This window comes from Pinus tabuliformis, chromosome 8 (assembly GCF_031772625.1).
Source record: "Pinus tabuliformis cultivar Carrire ecotype Pingquan chromosome 8, CPIR1, whole genome shotgun sequence".
NCBI lineage: Eukaryota > Viridiplantae > Streptophyta > Pinopsida > Pinales > Pinaceae > Pinus > Pinus tabuliformis.
This window is the reverse complement of record NC_142294.1, coordinates 1156196021-1156219476: the sequence shown is the minus strand read 5'-3', so window position 1 is coordinate 1156219476 and position 23456 is coordinate 1156196021. Positions and strand designations below refer to the sequence as shown.

General features: G+C 38.9%; 1 protein-coding gene across 1 annotated transcript in view; it reads left to right on the top strand.

Moving 5' to 3' along the window:
* Nucleotides 1-20590, top strand: part of CPA (Subunits of heterodimeric actin filament capping protein Capz superfamily) — a 226474-nt gene extending 205884 nt beyond the window's left edge. The window contains exon 11 of the mRNA XM_089373418.1: nt 20064-20590. The gene's annotated coding sequence lies outside the window, so the exon portion shown is untranslated. The remainder of the gene's footprint in view (nt 1-20063) is intronic.
* The last annotated feature ends 2866 nt before the right edge of the window (nt 20591-23456 follow it).

Sequence of the window (23456 nt, the reverse complement as noted above, 5' to 3'; positions counted from 1 at the left end):
GACTAAGCTCTTTTAGAGGTCAAAATCTACCTTGTTGACCAACATTGACTTTCTGGTTAGGGCTTTCTTTTTTTGCTGTTTGACTGATCAGATATTCATTGTGATTGGGCAAGTGAATATTGTATATTGTACTCTCTCTCTGCTAAACTTTTGAAGAATTATAAGAAGAATCGATCAAGGGTTTCCCCACATTGGGGTTTGTCCCTGGCTGTTGCCATATCTTGTGTCCTCTTGTCTTGGCTTGTCTTCTATTGTTATTGTTTATGTTCTATCTGCATTTTACTATCATGATGATGTGATTGCTAAACTGGATATTGATATTGGGCTAATTAAGAAATTGAAGTAAAATTGCTCTAAGCATAGAACATACCATTGTTATCCAAAAGAATTAACACTCTCATTTTGGATCATCACACTTGGGGATTTTCGGCCCTCTCACTAGAGATTTTCAATCTGCAATTTGTGGAATGATTTTCGATGAATAAATGCATTTTGATGTGTGGAAAAATTTCGCTCTCTCTTGAAGATTCTCTTTGTCATTATTATGGATGGATATACTCTTCATTGTGTTGTAAGGGTCTTTTTAATGCTATATTTATGAAATAATAAATGTCTAATGCATGGAATTTTTGTCTTATGGTTATTATTGTGCCCTAATTCATGAAAGATTGGTTAAGGCCTTGATGCTATTGGAAAATTTTGCATGTGTTACTCATAAGATAATGAAAGAATGAATGTTCCTAGAGGATAATTTGCATGTGCATCCTTGAAACTCCATAACAATTCCCATTGAAGTATAAAAGTCTAAAGTTGTCGTGTAGCTGCATCCATAAAGAGCGAAGTTGCTTCTTTAGGCCTCCTCGAAGAGCGAAGTTCCCAAATCTTGATCATTTTGACTCCAATCTTCCCAATTTTTAGGCATTGGTCCTAGACCCTTGGTGATCACTCTCACTTAACAAATCATCATTCTCTTCACCTCCTTCCTCTCTTTCTTCGTCCCTTTAAGGCCAAGGAAGCCTCTCTAGGGATTGGTGTGAAATTCATTAGGTGTAGGCTCTTGCAAAATCGTTTAGACAGACTTTGGCGCTAGTGTTTCCTCTAGCTGTCCTCTTAATTTGTGGCAAATCTCACGGTTGAATCTCAAGAAATTGATGCCCTAGCCTTCTCACTAAGTGGGACCCTTGAAGCTGCCCTTCAACTTAGGGATTTCTTGAAGGTTTGTACCTTAGTTGCATATCATTCAAAACCTTTTCTCTTGACTATCTGGACCTTGGATGAACTCCTACCTTGTCAAATATCTCAACCCTAGGTCTCATATATTTTTTTCTCTCAAAGGGTTTTTCGTGGAAAGTCATCGTAGTTTCTCCCAAAGCTCACACTTTATTTGAACCTTGTCACTAAATGAACCATCCTTGCGTCACTTTGGACCCCATCATAGACAGATTAGCCACAAGTGAGGGATACTGAGACTCCTCACGTCGGTGAAAATTCGAGAAGAGAAGGGGACATAGGCTATGGTGATAGTGGGCCTTTGTCCCAAATTGTTCTTGTCCTCTCTAGCTCTAGCCTATATACTAGGCCTACCAATATGTGCAACAATAGAACCTATAGATGAGATTGAATGGGCTTACCCAATATATTCAGACTAAGGAAAAGGCTCAATATTACTAGACAAGGAATAACGTACCTTAGGAGCAGCCTACAAAGGACTCAAGGAGGGCACCCAGACTGAGAACAAGGCCCAATTGAGGGAAACAAGGAATAATGTGCTCTCCAATGAACCTATCAAGGGTACTTATAACTTAGGGCTTAAGGAATAGGCAAGGGAAATGGCTAACAAAGGCGTATAAGACCAACAAAAGGCTTGTGAAAGAGAGTTATAATCAATAAAGGGAACAACAAGCCCCAACTTGAAACCTTAATGCTATGTTAGGGTTTCCCTAGGGCAAAATTACTTAGCGTTTGTGACGTCAGCCATAAGGAGGCTAGTTTAAGCATGGAAAAGGCTAGATTTCGATGCAATGAGGTTTAATCCACATGAAACACCTCACAACAATCCAATGCCTTCACCCTAGTTGAACTCGACCCTAAGCCCTAGCGCTAGCATCTTGCTTGAAGGGCCAAAAATGAGAAAGAGAGAGAGCGATGGAGTTTGAAAAGTATTTTTGATATGGTTTGATCTCTTATGTAGCTTCCAGTGTCTGTTCCTTGGGTGATGGAGTCTAAGGAACAACTACCATGGAGATATCAAACCTTAGAAGGGAGTAAGAGGGGAAAGCCCCTAGTTTTACCAAAACCATAGCTATCACTTTTGTGAGGGGATTGAAATCAAGAAGAAAGCTCCCTAGGAGGTCCTCAAGGAATGTCCAAGATTATTTAATTAAAGCATACAATATTCCACCAAAGTTCCATATTAAGGTATGCAATAAAACTAGAACATAGAAACCCTAGCAAAAATATTGGCATGCAATAATCATTAATGTTGATTGGAGTAGAGAAGCAATAGTTCTACTTGTCTAAGTGCTAAGACTAGCAGAAGAACACAGAACACTGCCACTTTAGCAAAATATTAATTTTTTAACTATTTCTTAAAGTCAGGCTTAGGAAAAATTAAAAATTCCTAAGTTAACCTATGATTTAATGCTAGCCATTGATCATGATTTAATCTCAAGTGTTGAGAGGGAGATTAACATTGAGATCGAAATTATAAGAGATGGAGTGACTTAGTGGCAAGTGAATTGAGAACAAGCAAGTGTGAGAGAGTAGCGGAGGAAGAGTGAGGGTTTCAACAGATCGCATAACTCAACATCTGAGTAGGAGAATTCGAGTGAGGTTGTGTTCTTGCAGCCTAACACAGTATTCCATTCGCACGAGCACACAAAGGAGAGGAAGTACGCTCGCACATGTGGGCTGAGTTGTTGATGTACGTAGGAGTTTCACAGATCTAGTGCGCAAGAAGGGAGATTGATTTAGTTGCAGGGTGATTGAGTATTTTCTTGTGATAAAAGGGAAGTTTCTCCCTCGTTGTAATTCTCAGAAGAAAATCCTTTACTAAAGAAAATAATAAAAACACACAGTGTGGCAGGTTTTCCTCGGACTTGGGGTTTCTTGGGTATATCTTGTGTTTTATGGTTTGATGTGCTTGTCTTCTGCTTTATTTTCCTCTGTTCATGTTAAGTTCGCAAAATTAGTGTATTCGTTATTTAAGTATACAGATAATCAATTGTTTTTGTTTTTGGGTTTTTACACTTAGAAAATTGCAATTCAATTCACTGGGTTTTAAGGAAATCTAACATGGAATCAAAGTGCATTTTGAGATTGAAGACCAAGCACAAATTTTGTCTTCAAGAGTAGGCTTTGCGATTTAGATGGAGCATTTTATCAGATCGATTTGGCCATTAGGGCAGTTTATCAGATCGATTTGGCTGTTAGGGTTATCAGCATTTCACATTGATTCTACCAGTGTGATTTGATTCAGCAGTTCGATTTAGCAGTATAGCATATCAAGGATGGTGCATCCAACTCTTTTTCGTGGCGTGAAAGGCTAGCAGTGGTGCTAGAGGAACAAGGGGTTTGGGATTTTGTTGATAACATCCCATCCGCATCAACAAATCCTCAACAGTTAGCTTTGCATAATAAAATGGATGCCAAGGCAAGAAGGATTATCTTGGAAGGAGTCAAACGCTACATTATCTCTCACCTGATTGGGAAGAAGAAAGCCAAAGAAATGTGGACTGCCAAAGCAAAGCTGGAATGTTGGTGTTGAAAGACAAGCTCAAGGGCATTAAAATATTCAAGTCAGATTTTGTGGTTTCTTACGGTTTACCTCACCAAATTTTCCAAGGTAAAGGAAGAGTTGGCTGGTGTGGGCAAGACAGTTCCAGATAGAGATTTGGTAAATTTTTCTTTGTTGGGTTTCACTAAGTCATGGTAATCCTTCACAAATGGATATGTGCAAGAAAACTTTCCAGATTGGGAGCGTTTGCTGGGTGATTGCGTCCAAGAGGAGATTCGCAAACAAGCTCAAGTTTGATCTCGTGTTAAAAGCAAGGAAGATAAAGAAAATTTCGCTTTAGCTAGCAAAGGGACAAAATCCAAGGGTAAAAGAAGCAATGGTGGTGGTGAGCCGAGTTCTAAGGGAGAGAAGAAGAAAAAGGATTTCAGCAAGATCAAGTGTTTTTTGTGCCACTAGTTTGGGCATTATGCTACTAAATGCCCAAATAGGAAGAAAGGTTCCAAGAAGGACCAGGTAGCAGCCTTTGCAAAGATAGATGAGTTCTCTTCTCATTTGAGAAGGATTTTTCACTCATTTCCTATATGGCATGTTTAGTGGTTACCATTCTATGGTATGTGGACAATAGAGCATCCTATCATATTATGGGAAATAAGAAGTATTTCAGCAAACTGTCAGAGAAGGACATGTAGTTCAATATTGAGATGGGAGACGATGGGAAGCACTGGGTCGAGGGTGCTGGTACAATTCGTTTTGAGAGGGAGATTGGAAATCCTCTATATCTTAGAGACATTCTTTATGTACCTGGGCTCAAGAAGAATCTCATTTCATTTTCAACAATGGAGGATAAGGGTTACTAGGTGACCTTCAAACAGGGTAGGGTTTTTATAAAACCCTCTGAGTCCAAGCTGGTGAAACAAATTGGGGTTAGGGACAAGAGCCTGTACAAATTACAATTTGAGACAACTACAACATTGACTAGTAGAAGAGACCATGACTTAGGCAATGAGCTTGGAGAGTTATGGCATAGGGGCATGGGGTATTTGCACCATGGAGCATTGAAGATTCTTAAGGAGATAGCAGCAAGGCTTCCTCAGTGTAGCATGGATCAACATGAGGTGTGCAAAGGTTGCACACTTGGCAAGTATGCCAAGTCATCTTTTCCCAAAAGAGATAATAGGGCCAAAGCTATCTTGGACATTGTTCATTCATATGTATGTGGTCCTTTATCTATAGTATCTCTTAGTGGATACAAGTACTATGTCACCTTCATGGATGATCACTCAAGGAAGATCTAGATTCTTTCCATGAAGAAGGTTGAGGTCTTCTCAAAGTTTATGTAGTTCAAGGCCTTGGTAGAGAACTATACTGGAAGGAAGATCAAAGCACTAAGGTCGGATAATGGTACAGAGTACACCTCAAACACATTCAAGGAGTTGTGTGCCAAAGAGGGCATCAAGAGGGAGTTGATGACACCATATAATTCTTAACAGAACGGGGTAGAAAAGTGCAAGAATAGGGCCATAGTTTGAGCAACCAAAGCCATGTTGCATGACTAGGGGTTGCCCAAGTTTCTTTGGGTTGAGGCATGCAATACAACAATTTTCTTGCAAAATCCAAACCCACACAAAGTGTTGGGGTGTGTTACACTAGAGGAGGCATTTACAGGGAAGAAACCGGATGTGTCTCATTTTCGCATATTCAGTAGCCTTATGTACGACCATGTACCAGAGGAGAAGGGGAAGAATTTGGAGCCCACAACAAAGAAGAGCATCTTTGTGGGCTACAACAAGACATCCAAATGTACAAGGATTACATTCTAGCACGTAGGAAGACAACCATCAAAAGAGACATGAAGTTTGAGGAGGATAGGGCTTTGAAGAGGTTCTTAGAGCGTGAGCACATTGTAGTCCAAGAGGAGCATCAAGCTTCCAAGCAAGATGCTCAACTAGTACCTCAGACCACAGTTGTGCATTGCAAGGATGAGGACAAGAAGGACACGCAGATGGAAGAGCGAATAAATCCCACTCAGTTAGTGACTCCCAACACTAGGAGGAGGAGAGCAAGATGGGAAGATCAGTTGATCCAAGAGGTGCAGGAGCAAATTAGTGCTCCTAGTACATAAATTCGACATAGCAGACTACCACAGAGATATACAGATATATGGCACTTATGGTGGAGTTGTTCGATGCTAAGCCTTCTAGTTATCAGGAGGCAACCACTCAACAGGTGTGGAGGGATGCCATGGTGGAGGAGTATGCCTCCATCATGAAGCGGTGTTGAGGCCATAAGGCAAATTTGTGGTAGTCTCTCGCTAGGTCTACAACATCAAACATGGAGCTGATGGGAGTATTGAGAAGTACAAGGCAATATTTGTTGCCAAGGGGTTCTCGTAGATGGAGGGATTTGACTATGACGAGACTTTTGCTCTAGTTGCTAGGTATTCATTTGTGAGGGCAGTTGCAACTATTGCATCATAGATGGAGTGGAAGATCCACTAGATGGACATGAAGACAACCTTCTTTAATGGGGTTGTTAGGAAGAGATTTACATTGAGAAGCCAGAGGGATTTGAGACATGTAGTAGAGAGACACATGTTTGCAAACTCAAGAGAGCCTTATATGGGCTCAGGCAGGGTCTACAGGCACGGTATGCTCGGATCGACAATTATCTTCAGGGATTGGGCTTCACCAAGAGTGAAGCAGACCCCAACCTCTATTACATTGTTGTTGGAGGTGAGCCGCTTGTTCTGGTGCTATATATGGATGATCTAATTTTAACAGGTGCAGATAAGCTCATCCAAGCGTACTAGAAAGATCTTGCAAGCAACTTTGAGATGAAGGATATGGGGCTAATGCATTATTTCCTTGGGCTGGAGGTTTGCAAGGTGATGGGGAAATTTTTGTGGGTCAGGGAAAGTACACTCTGCAGATTTTGAGGAGATTTCACATGTGGGATTGGCGACCCATGACCACGCCTCTAGTCACAAAATAGAGGAAGGTGGAACATCTAGATTGGAGCAAGTAGATCCTACAGTTTATCGACAAATGATTGGATAGCTGTTGTATTTAGTGAACACGTTGTTGGTGTTGAGAAATCAATGCTAGTAGAGTTAGGGTTAGATTTCTCTTTCTTGATAATACTTTTCTATTATATTATCTTTCATCAAGCAATTACCAAATTATGTGTGTATGAAGATCAAAAAAAACACAAGACACAAGATGTAGGCATTTTGCCAGGGCAAAACCCCTATCTATGGGAAAACCCAGTCAAAATCTCTTCCTTCAATAGTTTTCTTGAGACTCTTCAACCTAGACACAAGCCTCCTCCAACCACCAAGTCAGCCTCTTCTTCTAGCAACTTCGACCTAGAACTTGGACCTTCAAGCAACAACACTTCGACCCAACAAATCTAGAATTTTGACCCTTCCAACAGTAAAACTTTGATCCAACAATTCCCAGTAACTTCGCATAAGAGAGAGAAAGAGATACCCAAAGACTTTGACCTTGATTCTTCCAACACTTGTTCTTCCTTCTTGGAATTTCACACTTTTCTGCCTCCTTCTCTTGGATATCGAACTTGTGAGTGAGATGCTTCTAAATGAATTTGAACTACTTGTATATATAGGCTTTAGATGAGGTCAAATTGCCCTGTTTGAGGCTGACTTGATCTCCTTGAGGCCGACTTGGTGTGGAGGTGTCAAATACATAATTTGGCTGAATAATAAATATTTTTACATGATTCAAAAGCCCAAGAAGGGTCTTGTAAAATGTATAATGACTCTAATGACTCAATATAAATCCCAAGAGTCCACAATGGGGACTTTGACTAATAAAAGATGACCCAAGCATGAAACTCATGCTTTAATAAGTCATTGTAATATTAATAAAAAAAATTCATTTTCATTCTTTTGACAAGTGCATTACATAATGACTCAAATACATGTATGAAGACCAAACCTCGTTACATTCTTCAACACTCCCTCTTAACTAGGGAGGTCTTCATAACAACATATACGAGTACAAGGAAGATCTCAAAACATATGAACTCTGAAGAGTTTAGGCATCACGATGCCATGGACTAGATTCCTGACTAGGGCAATCTATCCAGGTGGGACTAAGATGGAATAAAGATTTCAACCTCTCTAGGTACCATCAGGCTTACTCACTAACCATCAACGTAGGGATCTAGGTGTGTGTTCGAGGTCAAAGCTCCATGACCAACGCCACCCTTCCTACTTCGGGATCCAGAAATAAACACATAGTGTCAGCCAGATGTCCTCCTAGGCAATGTGTCTCACACACAGAGCCTCAACAAATCTCTTCCAAACTTTTATCATCATCAACAAGATCAACAATATCAACAATATCAACTAAACCAAACATGCTTCTAAGATATACAAACTTCTTATTAGGAAGAGACTTTGTTAGTATATCAGCTCCCTGATTGTCTATTGGGACATATGGTAGCTTCACGATCCCATCCTGCACCAAGTTCCTAATGTAGTGGAACTTATTGTTGATATGCTTTATTCCTAGCATGAAACACGAGATCTTCAGACATCTTGATGCAACTTTGATTGTCATAGTTGATCACCTATGTTGCACGGGTTCCCGCACCCGGGGGTGGGGTTCTCGAACTCGTCTCGGTTTCCCGCACCCAAGTACTGGATTCGGGTACGGGTTCTTCTCAGAAGAACCCAAAAGAACCGGGTTCTTCAAAAAAAAAAATTGGGTTCTTTTCCTTTAATGGGTTCTCGAGTTCTTGGGTTCTTGGGTTCTTTGGGTTCTTCGGGTTCTTCAGGTTGGGTTCTTTGGGTTCTTCATAAAAAAAACTATATTCTTAATTTAATGATTTATAACTTGCAACATCGGACAGGGCATAGCTCAGTTATTTGATTGCCCTAGAAACAAATATATGCACATTTCAGCTACAGGAAACCACATTCAAATGAATCCAACTATACTCTTCTTGAGTACCTTTAGTGCCTCATTATTAAATCGAACCATAGCACTGTAAAAATAAGATCAGTGACCTTAATACTACATCTATAACTCAGACATTCATTGAATAAGCATTCTTAAATTGCTGAAATTACTGAACTTAGGATAGTAGACCGTTTTAAAAGCTTGCTGTGGTGGAATGGAAGCCTCAAGAGCGTATTACTGCCCCTAACTATGTATATGACATATGTAGTGTGCCTGGTTATCAATACCATGATATATAACGTCCTAATCTAAAAGGTTGGTAGGAACAAGGCTTAGAATGAGTGACTAAGGGTTACATAAATATAGATATGATATAAATACCTGTCTAGATGGAGGAGATAAAAACCAAGTGACTGACAGAAACTGAGAAATATAAAGATACGTAAATATTCCTGCATAAGGATCAACATATAAATTTACTGGGTGCATGGACCTTGAGTTTGGTTAACTCCCATGTTAAGTGTAACTATGGCACCGAGTAAGTTGGCCTTAATGAAATTACTGAGCGGTATTATTCATTGTGCGGATTTTACTTAACTAGATAGGTGTTGGCTTGATACCTCACGTGTTAGATTTTACATTGTTAAAAAGGAATGGGAATGGTAGTTATAACTCTGCCTTCACTGCATGGAAGAGTTTCAAAGTTGGAGAAAGTGGCTCCATCCCTGGCGATGTGAACAGGTTTCTTCAACTTAAGCTGTATCTTGCAGACGATCAAAGTCCTTTGCAAGCTCTACAACTTATGCATAATGAAGTAATGTGCTCCTGACCAGCAGCGCCATGCTGCAGTGTGCAGGTAAATGACAGAGCATAGATTAATGGCAGGATAATTCAAAGTTCAAAGTTATTCAGTTATTCACAACTAAAACAGTTCCTTCATGAAAATCTTCACAGCTAGCCATAGGAAGGGATAGCAGAAAAATAAACATTACTTCATCCAATTAGTTTGATAGCCACTACCATGGCCAATGAGAGAAATAGATTGAGGCATTTTGAATGCCTTTTGAACCTGCAGTAGAGCTAAAACACTTTTTAAAATCATGAACCTATGAAGCTTACTTTGAGAGATATGTAGGCAGTGGGCAAGGTAACTTCCAGGTGCATTTTGAATTTTCAGTTTTAGTAGTAGCCTTGAGCTCTCTCACATAGCTGTCATGGTTACACAGAAAAGATTCAAAAGAATGTTATGATGTCATAAAATATAGCTTAGTCTCTCATTAATATTTATTATTAACATCTATTAACATAACTTTTACTTTGAATTTTGTTAAACAGATTCAAATTGTCTTCCAAAATTTGCAAAATAAAAAATGTCTTCAGCAAGTCCACAATATCCACTTTGGAAATATGTGGATAGGCATTTTGAAATTTCATATATGTTATTAATTATAATTTATACATTTATAATTTATAAAATATAGTTATTAAAATTTAATATTATTATATTACCCGACGAACCCACGCACCCTGTTTCCAAAAATGCCGTCCCCGTCCCCGTCCCCGTCCCCGTCCTCGAACCCACGTTTTCTGGCAACATAGTTGATCACAATAGGATCCAGAGGCTTTTCGAACAAATCTGTCAGAAGCTTCCTCAACCATACAACCTCCTTTCCTACATCACATGCAGACACATACTCTACTTCAACACTAAAAGCAACGAGATCTTGTTTTTTACTAATCCATGAGATCATGGCAGATCCCAAACTAAAGCATCCACCTGTAGTGCTTCTTCCATTGGTCTCACTGCTACCCAAATCAGAATATGCGAAGGTAATCAACTTGACTTCCTTGCTTTTATACTTTAGGCAGTGATGTATAGTGCCTTGAATATATCTTAATATATGCTTGGCAGCTATCCAGTGATCATGACAAGGCTCCAACTGAATCTGACTAAGAATATTCACATAAAAAATTATATCCGGTCTAGTATTTACTAGATACATCAGAGAACCCATCAACTTATGATAGGAGGTAGGATCTATGAGACTTGAGTTAGAGCTCCTAAACTTCTTGAGATTGGTGATCATAGGAGTAGTCATGGGCTTGGAAGCCATTATCCCAAATTTCTGCAACAACTTGATGATATAATTTCTTTGTCCCATATATATCTCCCCAAACTTCTGCCATACTTCCAGACCTAGGTAATAGTGCATTAGTCCCAGAACCTTCATCTCAAATTTAGCTGCCAACATCTTCTTGCATTCTTGTATTCTTCACTCCACACCTGTAATGAATTGATCATCCACATATAGTAGAATAATGAATGGCTCATTGCCCACAACCTTGATGTAGAGATTTGGATCAACAGTACTCTTCATGAACCTAATTCTTAAAAGGTATGCATCCATTCCTGCATACCATGCCCTAGGAGCTTGCTTCAAACCATATAGGACCTTCTTGAGTCTACATACATGAGTGTCTTTGCTATTTACTTCGAAGCCTTCAGGTTGTTCAATGCACACTTCCTCATCGATGGTCCCATTCAGAAATGATGTCTTTACATCCATTTGATGGATATTCCATCCCATTGTAGCAGCGAATGAAAGCAAAGATCTAATGGTAGTATACCTTGCAATGGTTGCAAAGGTTTCTTCATAATCTATGCCTTCCTTTTGAGAGAAACCCCTTGCAACAAATCTAGCTTTGTATTTGTCTATACTTCCATCAACAACGTGCTTGATCTTGTAGATCCATTTGGAGGTGACAACTGATTTGTCACTAGGTCTAGGAACGATTTCCCAAACCCCATTCTTCATGATGGATTGATATTCTTCTTGCATTGCCTTCTTCCATAATTCTTGATGAGCTGTTTCTTCAAATGTAGATGGTTAAGCTTCAATCATTTTTGCCATATATGCAGCATATCCAGAATATCTTTTTGGCCTTTTACTTTCTCTAAAGGTTCCTTTTGTAGCTCCATGTCCTTCAACATCTTCAAGAGTAGCTTTTAACCAATTTGGCCTCTTCCTTGTGTTCGGTATGATCACAGGTTGAATAGGCTCACTTGGTCCTTCTTCTTCTTCTTGAATTGTAGATGGATTGTCGTGTTGTACTTCTTCTTCTTCGAATATTGGTATATCTTCGTCATCAGAATCAATAGGAATGTCTTTGGATCTTTTGTAGGCATGATTTTCATCAAATATAATGTTCCTGCTTACTTCAATATGTCTTCCTTCCTTGATATAGATTCTATATGCTTTTGAGGAGAGAATATAGCCAATGAAGATCCTCATAGATCCTTTGGAACATGGATATAGGCAGGATTCCCAAAGATTCAAAGATGGTCCACACTTGGCTTCTTTCCCGTGAATGCTTCCTCAGGTGTCATATTCTCAAGAATTCTATGAGGACTTCTATTTGGATATATATTGCTGTCGTTGGTGCTTCTCCCCATAGAAATTTTGGTAAGTCTTGATCAAAGAGCATTTTTCGTATACCTTCTTCAATTGTCCTATTCTTTCTTTCGGCCACTCCATTTTGTTCGGGATAGTAGGGAACAATGAGCTCCCTCTTAATACCTGATTCTTTACAATATGCGATCAATTCTTTAGAAGAGTATTCCCCACCATTGTCGGATCTCAAAGTATTTATTTTTCTTTCGGTTAGGGTTTCCACTTTAGATCTAAACTCCTTGAATTTTTCAAATACTTCATCCTTTTTCTTGAGAAGGTAGAGCCATGTCTTTCTAGAATGATCATCAATGAATGTTACATAGTAAAGATGACCTCCAAGTGATTTGTCAGGCATAGGCCCACACATATTAGACTGAATGAGGTCTAATATTTCTTTTGACCTTGTTTTACTATTTGTAAATGGTTTTGTTGTATGTTTACCCAAAGGACATCCTTTGCAAACTCCTTCACGATCTTCTTTGATATTGGGGATGCCATGAACTAGTTGATTAAGAGTGGGAATGACTTTGTAGTGTAGATGACCATATCTTCTATGCCATAGCTCAATGAGATTGATTTCCATATGAACTAGAGCTTGAGGAGATGGTGTAATGACTCTATATAAGCTTCCTTCATGAACTCTAATGACCCTAGCTTTACCAATATTTGAATCTTTTCCCAAAACCAAAACCTCTCATCAACAAAAGCAACTCTATCCCCTTTATCTTCTAAACAAGAAATTGAAAGAAAATTCTTTTTCAAACCTGGAACATATAGTATATTGTTGAGATGTAGTTTAGCTCCATTCTCCAGCTTCAAAGATGTTGATCCCAGGCCTCTAACAACATAGCTTTTGTTGTCTCCCAATTCCACTGCATGAGAAGATGGTTCCTTTGATAGAGTGTGAAGCTGTTTACTCTCCCCTGTCATATCCCTTCATGCTCCACTATCAATAATCCATGCATTATCATCATTAAGTGAACTTGTAAGTGCAACCAAGAACCCTTGACTTTTGACCTTGTTGAATAAGTAGTAGAAGATCTTCTTAATCCAACTTCATGCAGTATTGAATCCCATTCTCATATAACTTATCTTAGAGGGAGTAACCATTTCCTTGAAGCCAATAGAGTGATCTTCAATCTTCCTTGACCTTAGCTCTGATACCATGTTGAGAAATCAATGCTAGTAGAGTTAGGGTTAGATTTCTCTTTCTTGATAATCACTTGTGAATTATGTTGGCTTCTTTTACTTCTTTGTTACATTATCTTTCATCAAGCAATTATCAAATTATTTGTGTATGAGATCACAAAAACACAAGACACAAGATGTAGGCACTTTGCCAGGACAAAACCCCTATCTAGGGGAAAACCCAGTCAAAATATCTTCCTTCAATAGTTTTTGTGAGACTCTTCAACCTAGACACAGACCTCCTCCAACCACCAAGTCAGCCTCTTCTTCTAGCAACTTCGACCTAGAACTTCGACCTTGAAGCAACAACACTTCAACCCAACAAATCTAGAATTTCGACCCTTCCAACAGTAAAACTTCGATCCAGCAATTTGCTCAACAACTTCACAAAAGAGAGAGAAAGAGATACCCAAAAACTTCGAACTTGATTCTTCTAGCACTTCTTCTTCTCTTCTTCGAATCTCACACTTTTCTACCTCCTCTTGGATATCGAACTTCTGACAGAGATGCTTCAAATGAATTCAAACTGCTTGTATATATAAGCTTTAGGTGAGGTTGAATTGCCCTGTTTGAGGCCGACTTGATCTCCTTGAGGCCGACTTGGTGTGAAGATGTCAAATACCTAATTTGACTCAATAATAAATCTTTTTACATGATTCAAAAACCCAAGAAGGGTCTCATAAAATGTACAATGACTCAATATAAATCCTAGGAGTCCACAATGGGGACTTTGACTAATAAAAGATTACCTAAGCATGAAACCCATGCTTAAAGAGGTCATTGTAATAATAATAATAATTTTTTTTAATTCTTTTGACAAGTACATTACATAATGACTCAAATACATTTATGAAGACCGAACCTAGTAACATTCTTCAACAGTTGGAAATTCCAAGAGGGGGTGAATCAATATTTCTCTTCAATAATTTAATCTTAATCTTCAGAGCATTGAAATTAACATTAGCATTAGTTCAAACATAAATCAACATCACATCAATAAGCAACACCATTCAACAATGCATCACATCAAGACAATACACCAAGATTTTTAGGTGGAAACTTTCTTGGAGAAAAACCACTGAACGCTTCTTAATATTTGTCTTTAATAAATTTACATCAATATTTTCAACTTCAACTGAAGGAGGCTTCAATCCCCTGGTTTACAATCCCCAACTCGAAGGACGCTTCAACGCCCTAGTTTACCAGATCCAACTGGAAGGACAATCCAGTGCCCTAGTTTATAGACTTTGACCTGAAGGATGCTTAAACACCCTATTTACTAGCTCCAACTAGAAAGACGCTCCAACGCCCTAGTTTACAGGCTCAGACCTGAAAGATGCTCCAACACTCTGTTTATCAGCTCCAACTGGAAGGACCCTCCAATGCCTTGTGCAGGCTCCAAACTGCCCCAGCACCACCCTGCCACCCTAATTAGTTGGCGGGCCACGTTTCACAATTTTCAGACTGGATCCATCTGTGCTGAAATACAATAGAAAAATAACTGCAATACAACTTCTGCCCAACTTTCAGATCTGCTCCTGCTCATGACATCAAACCCTGGTTTCATAAGAGTCAGTTAGCCTCTACTTAAATCATATTAGCTTCCTTTCATCAATCATTCAGTGATATATTCCTGCAAATTCTGGCATTTGTCAGCTACTGACACATGTTAACAAATTCTGTCAAACTCTAGTACATTCATCAATAGTGTACTAGCATCTCCTGTAACAATGTGCTGGTATAATAGTGTATCAACCTCATAGCCACAATAATCTGTACTGTCTCTGTTCAAGCTGTCAAACAAGTGAAACAAGCCCTCTGCCCAATATATCAAATTTTGACAAGACACAATATCAATACATCACCATAGTCAAACACTGAATCTGCTTAGCTTTCAAACAAATCAATAATCATGTAGCCTCTCTTCCAGTAGCATCCAACTAGTCACTGGCTCCCAACCTTAGCAGCAAATTCATATTCATAATTCTCCTCAAAACTCTGTCATCTTCTACTAACTGCTCTATGCATGATATGGACTATAATCTAAAGAGAGACAGACTGCTAGATTACTTTAAGGATGAAATGCTGCTACAAGAGATGTGACAATGAGACCCTTACTCCAAGTTCAACTGCTACAGAATGATACTGAAACCTTACTGTTGAATACTTCTTCAACAATGATAATGAGACTCTTACAGCTGCCCCAACCAGACTTTTTCAACTTTTGCAAAACTGTAAGTTGCACAGACTTTAAACAGTGTAACATACCTCATCTTGTTAATTACCTTTCCCTGAAGGTGTATCTCTGTTCAGAATATCTGCTACTGTCTTCAATGGAATCAATGCATCAGAAAATACCTTTGCCATACATGTCACTATCCTATACAATGGTACAACTTCTAAGCCCTTATTGTTGGAAACTGATAGTGTAACTCTTACTACAAAACCAGACTTCAATGATAATAAAATGTCTGCTCTCAGATGTGACCTCAAGAACTACTGTAATATGCTTCAGACTTATATCTTCCACAAACAAGCTCAAGCCATAGTGATTAGGGCACGGCTTCATAATTTTCAAAGATAATCAGCTAAACCCTTACTGCTAATGTGTACTTTAGATAAAAAAAGACCAGACTTCTTTTGCTGCAATGACTGATGTGAAAATAAAACTGAACAGTGTTCTTTAGATCTGCTAATACAACCAAACCAACCTCTGACCATCCTCGATATCTGTCTTTTTTGCTGGAGATGAATGCCCTTAACGCCACAAGCTGAATTCTCTTCACAAAAGGGAACCTCTGTTGTTGACCATCCACAGTGAATTTTGATGAACCGAGTAGGTCACATTGGTTACTTTGAGAGAGGCTACGACAAGCTACTGGATGAAGTATTTTTGCACAGAATCTAGGAATAGGCAGCTTCAGGGTTGGCACCAAATCTTTGATAAGTAATCCCTTCAGAATTGATATCCTTACAGAAATGCATAGAGTTATATTGAGCAGCAACCATAGTTAAATGTTCAAGATATCCGTCATTGAATTTGATGAGATCTAGCTCAGAATTTGCCCAACTAGAGGGCCGATAGTCCACAGTGATAGAAGCCCTTGAACCTCAAGTCATCTTCACACCTGCTTCAGAATTTCTCCATAATGTGATCTCAAAATTAGATCAATCACTTCAGCTAAGATGATGGTCTTCTTCAAAAATCGTCTAGGGCTTCAACAAGGTTCACTATTTAGGGCATATATACAATGTACATCGACGTCTTAACTCAGAATTTTTCCACAGGACTCTGCCATACATATCAGATTATTTTTGGGCTGTGAGAGAGTCAACCTTGCACAACAGATGACTCGCATCTCCATAGGAACTTTTCTGAATTAGGGGGCTGAATATAGTGTAAGATATACTTCTGAAGTGGAGGGCTGAATAGTTCTTGAACTGTTCAGAGCACAGGTTCTTATCACAGGTTGAAGATACCAGACTTCAGTTCGGTCCCTAACCACAGTTATGGCATCATCTCTACTAACTGTGCATTCCTTCAAAGTTTGTCCAGAAATCATATTAGGTGTTTTTGCCTTCCTCCAACAGTCACTTTATGTGGCTCAGCCTAACTTCATCAACTTTTGAAATCGTTTCACCCTAGTCACCAGAGATCTGCCACAGAAGTTGTCCTAATCAGCTCATTGCTTCAGCTTGGATGCACAGGCCTAGTCATCATAGTCTTAGAGGCATACAAGACTAATCTGCATGCCCAGAATACAGCCTCAACTGAGTCCAATCTACTTAAAGAAAGTCAAGAGTCTGCTGCAATCAAGGCCAGCAAATATATTTGATGGAGATGATGCCCTACAGAAGCTTCATACAAATGACAACAGTGTGCATCATAAATTCTTGGTTCTGTTACAAGGTCAATTGGCCTTAAAACACCCAACGAAACAGAGAAACTTTTGATTGATGAATGCCAAAACGAATTAGACTTCTGTCTCAAGATCTTCTCAACTTCTTCTAGGCCGCAGAGGAATTAGGCTTCAGGAGTACTCTGCTCCAGATCTTGGCTGAAATTTTATCCTTCAATATAGTGCAAATTCCCCTGCAAAAAGAACTTGAAAGAACCCAGCAAAACCCTAAACCATAAACAAGGATGAAAACCATGAGGCCAAACGAATGTCCAAACAAGGAGACCTTCTCTCAGATTATTCGTGACTGCTCCAGGTCAAGGTATCACATTGATAACATTGCCTTTGTGGAGAGGATGAGTGCCTTTATATAGTTGTTGACGGGGTTTCATAAGAGGCGACTTGAATAAATGTGGAGGGAAGCCAAATTAAATTTTAATTTCAAATTTTCGAGCCAAGAATTCCCACTATTTAGTTGAGGCCGACTTTTAAATTGAAATTTTAATTGACTTGGAGCCAAACAAAATGCCCTTTTTCATGCAACCAGTTTGACTTGAAAATATTTAATTTTATTCCTCAATAAAAGAGACCTTCTTGGCATGAAGATTTGAACAATATTCTATCCAATGATAAGTTGCCACACTACCTCATTTTGGGGATTTGGACCACATGAAGGGGCTTTGACCTTCCGAAGGGCATATCTTTCAAACCGCGAGGATCTCATGGCATGCTATATACCGTTAGAATCGACACGACAAGGAGCTTCAAACAAGCTGATCTTCTTACCCAAATTGTTCATCAATTGCAGGGCATCAAGGGCTTCTTGACCAGTTGAGCTTTAATCAATGCAATCTAGACAAATATTAAGAGTGTTCAAAGATTGATATTGGCATCAATGACAACACCATTCAACACATGCGACTGGATATTTGTTTTGCAGTTAACTCGTTGATCCAGGTCGAGCCTACCAAAGCACATTGGGTTGCTGCTAAGCATGTGTTGAGATATATCGTGGGGGACAATAGAGCATGGATTGTGGTATAGATAGGTTGATGAGCTGAACCTTGAGTGCTTCACTAGTGTAGATTGGGCAGGGAGCTCCACAGATAGGATGAGCACATTGGGATGCGTATTCAATATTGGATCACCAACCGTTTCTTGGTTTAGCCGGAAGTAGAGATCAGTCCCATTGAGCTCAGTGGAGGTTGAGTACATGGTTGCCGGCTTGGCAGGGTGCACAACTATTTGGTTGAGGAAGCTTCTCATGGGTTTATTTAGGACAAAGTTGAAGCCTATAGTGATACACTGTGATAATTAGAGCTGCATCAAGCTCTCTGAAATTCTAGTGTTTCATGATCGCTCTAAGCACATTGGCATACGCTATCAACACATCAGGGATATTGTTCAAAGAGGTATTGTTACACTCCAATACATACCAACAGGGGAGCAGACAATAGACATTCTGGCCAAGGTGTTGCCAAGAACCAGATTTGTATACTGCAGAGTGAAGTTTGGTGTAGTGCAGAACACCTTCCTGTCTAAGAGGGAGTGTTGATTGGAGTAGAGAAGTAACAGTTTTGCTTGTCTAAGTGCTAAGACTAGCAGAAGAACCTAGAAAACTGCCACTTGAGCAAAATATTAATTATTTAACTATTTCCTAAAGTTAGACTAGGAAAAATTAAAAATTCCTAAGTTAACTTATGATTTAATCTCAGCTGTTGAGATGGATATTATGGTTGAGATCGAAATTATAAGAGGATATGGAGCGAGTTAGTGGCAAGTTAGTTGAGTACGAGTAGCTTTGTGAGAGCAACAAAGAAAGAGCAAGGGTTTCAGCAAATTGTAGATCTCAGCATCCAACTAGAAGAATTTGAGTGAGGGTCGAGGTCTTACAACTCAGCGCAATATTCAATTCACACGTGTGCTCAGAAGAGAGGAAGTGTGCTCGCACGTGTGGGCTGAATTGTTGATATGTGCAGGAGTTTTGCAAATCCAGTGCACAGGAAGGGAGATCGACTTAGTTGTAGGGTGATTGAGTATTTTCTTGTGATTAAAGGGAATTTTCTCCCTTGTAATTTTCAGAAGAAAATTGTTTGCTGAAGAAAATAATAACAACACACAACGTTACAGGTTTTCCCCAGAGTTGGGGTTTCCTGGGTGTATCTCGTGTTCTATGGTTTGATGTGCTTGTCTTCTGATTTATTTTCCATTGTGCATGTTAAGTTAGAAAACTCATTGTATTTGTGATTTAAGTTTCTAGAATATCAGTTGTTTGTGTTTATGGGTTTTTACACTTAGAAAATTGAGAACTAGTTTACTAGGTTTTAAGGAAATCTAACAATTAAATGATATTCAACAATAAAATATGCTCACAAAATATGCATGAACAAATCCATTATTATCCAAAAGTGACGTCTCCACAATCAAGACTAACCTCCAATAGCAAGATTATCCACGAAGATTACATCTCCACAATAATACAAAGCTACAACAACTAGGCTGAAATCCTCTAATGAGGACAAAATAATCCACAAGTGATGATGATAATGAGATATGAGGTGACCTTTATTTATATGAAGCCTACCTCATCTAATATTAGCCTAAGAAGCCCCTAAACAAGTTTTACAATGAAATAATCTTGGGTTACAAACCAACTATCATATATGAAGATGTAGTTTGGGGTGAAAGTTACATTGGATGGCTTGGCAGCATTCCACATAAGTTTCATGGTATCTCAAATTAGAGTATTCAGCCCAATCCTTGATAAAATTTAATACAACCTCGAAAGCATGGAAGCAATTTTTAGGGACAAACAGGAAATATTAGCAAGAATGTTTATTGTTTCTTGATCTGGATCTTTCAGGGATATTGAACAACATTTAGTTGGAGGAGTGTCTCTATATCTCCAGGAAGCTTCCCGTTTCAGACCTAGGTATCGATAGACAGATTTTTTTTGATCAAATCCTTTTAATTGTTGATAAGGAAGACATCCTCCTTGGGACCAAGATTCTTTTGGAAGTACCTATTATGTTCAAATGTGTTACTAAAAATACAACTAGTTTTTAAATATTGATTTTCTGTTTTGTTATGGAATAGTTGTGGGAATGTGGTAGATAAAAGGATTCAAATTTGAGAAACATTTTGGTATTTTTTTCAAGAAGATGTTCTGTCATTAGCAGTTTTCATTTTTATATATTTGTGTTATAGTGGATCTCATGGAAATTCAAACTATTTCCAATACATAATTATGCATCTGGGATTCTACTTGCACGGTTTTGCAGTCATTACTCAGCAGACTATCCTTTCAAATAATTATATCTAGTGGCATTTAGTCAAATTCAGTTGCGGCAAGTACTACATGTTTTTAAGCTAACAGTTGTGCATTTTCAACTTGTCCCTTTGGGTGAACCAACCGTCATGCTTGCAAGGTTATAGTTCAATACCTTTTGCAATATAAGGTTATTGATAGTCAGTTGTTGTTATGCTGAATTATATAACGTAAGTCCTTATGCCTCAAATGATTTTTTGACAAAATAATAAGAAACACTTTTTCTAAATGGTGTAGTTCTCCATTAAAACAACTAACTGGCCTTTGTGTATTAATTGAAGAGTTTTAATAAATTATTTAGACAGATTATTCTGTGTCCAATTTTCAGTGTGTCTCTTTCACTTGTTGTAGTTTGCCTCGTGTACTTGCTTTACCATGTGGTTTTCTTGGATCACTGTGTTTGTCATGATTTATATAATACCCTAATATTCATAGCACATAGAGGTCTTAGGATTCTATTGACAAAATAAATTTGTTTTCGATAACCTTTATTGATGTGGGCGTCTACAAGTTATATTTTGCTCACTATGACCTGTCTATGCACCTTTCATCTAATCACCCACGCTATATCTTTGTTCACTTATGGCATGTGCAGCATGGGTGTCAATGAATAAATTTTCATCCCAGCTCTTGTGAATGTAAACTTTCTTACGTATATAAAAGTTTCTTTCTCAGCTCTCAAATAATTGCAATTGTATCTGATGCTGAACAAGAGTCAGTTTTATTGTCGACGGTCATTGTTAAAGATAAGATGTCAGGTAAATAGGTACTTCAATCAGCACTTTTAGAATGCATGTGTTTGGATATGCTGCTTATGGAGCAAAAGAGGGGTTACTGCCACAAAATATCTTGATTGATGCATTATAAAAGTCAATGATATTACATCCATTGAAAAGATTCAGCAAGAACCTACTAAATTCTGATAACATTTATATCCAATTGCAGAGTAGAAAATTCCTCATGGGGCTTATGTATGAGGCGATTATTAGAATTTTGGGCAGATCAGAAGGTATTTCTGCGAAGGATACCCACCAAAAGTGTGTTGGTTGGGAGATTTACCAAAAGTGGGGCTTTGGACCCGAGTCAGTGGGTTTAGGACCTAAAGAAAATATTTATTTTTTCTGAAGGGTTGAGAGGCTAAAACCATAAGTTCTAGTGGTTTCCTAAATGAGCCAAGAGAAAGAATAAATAGAGGAGACCTAAGGTGAGGTCTCACACAATTGTAATCTCATCCTTGTGGAAGATGTAGCCCAAGAGGAGAGTCAGGATCCTCAAGGAGAATCCACAACTAGGAGATGTTTGAATGGTCTAATTTCTGATATTGGGAGAAGAATTTGACCCTAGAAGAAGTAGGCTGAGTTATCTACTGATTTGATATGGTCCCTTATGCAAAAGAAGGAAGGCCGTTGTGTACATTCCAGTTTTATCCACATGGTTCTGAGGGCCAAGGTTTTGCTTCTGCCCTAGGAGGAGGCTGCAAGGCCTAAAGTTTGCTAGAGCCACTGTTTGTGCTAGTAAAAGGGGAATCAAAGCTCTAGGAGGAGGCAAGAGACCTCAGACCTAGTACATGCAAGGAATTAGGGTTGTTAGTCCTCTGAGTTGTACACAGGAAGAAGGCTAGACGCTGAATAGAAGGACATTGTGAGGCCTCAGGTTGAAAAGGAGGAGGACTGAGGGGTAAAGGAGGACAACCAAGCCCTTAAGTTGGTCACTAAAAGAAAGCCACATGCATAAAAGGAGGGTTGAGAGGTTTAGATGCTAGGAGTAGATGTTGAGAAGCTTAGGTTGGTGGCCATGCGTGTGAATGTGTCTTAGGTCTGTGTAGAGGCTAGGAAGTCACAAGAGGAGGGTTGTTGTTCAAGAAAGAAGGTGGATTATAGAGGTTTATTAATGAAGTCTGCTCGTAAATGAAATTGTGAACAACATACTTTGAAGGGTTAACGTGCAATGGGTTGAAGGACAATAATCACTAAGTGCTGATATTTTGAGGGTTGATATACAATGAATTGAAGGGCTAATTCATTGTGGGTTGTTGAAGTATTTTGAGGCTAATATATGCAAGAGATATGAAGGAATAGATCATTGTGAGCAACTAATGTGACAAAGATCTGGAGGGAGCCAGATCACTGTGTGTTGATGGCAAAGGGAAACCAAGTGTCAAGGGAAAATGAGGACTAAAAGGGATGGTGGAAAAAAGACATCTTCAACAATTCAGTCGTGTATTTTTTTTTTTGGGTCTTTTAGGGCATATTACAGATTTGAAGAAGCAGATCACAATCCTTAGTTGTGTATACTATGTATACTAGTTGTACTAGTGATTGAGGGCCATGATCCCTAGTACAAGAGCCCCATGATTCTTTTATTGATGGACTAATAAAATAATTGAGCTTTGGGATCAAATCTTTGTGTACATAATTGATTTCACTACTGAAGTTTTCCGCTGTGCAAAGTGCTTGTAAGTTGAGGGTTTCTGGTGTGCTTATGTGCTTGGTTAGCCATAGACTTGATCTAGGGCCTAAGAAAAATTCAACATGGTATTAAAGCTACTTTGAAGAGCACATGGTTCAGAGTGTGTGCAGGAAATAGAGTGAGCCAGTGAAGGTTGTGTGGACTTAGAGGGAGTCTAGCTTCAAAGGGAGACTACGAAGGATTGTTAGCTTCCTTGTGGAAGTTCAAATCTTCAGGTTCTAACGAGATAAAGGAGCCTTCATCCCATGCAAGGATAGTCACAAACCATGCGCGAACATTCATGGTGGTGCAAGTAAAAGTCATGTTGCATGCGAGGACATTCATGCACCATGTAAGCCAAAGATAGGCCTAACATAAAGAAGACATGGAACATGCAAGGACAAGTATTGCTATGCAAAGAAAGTCATGATTCATGTGAGGGCGTTCATCAATGGCATGCAAGGAAAGTCATGGCACTGG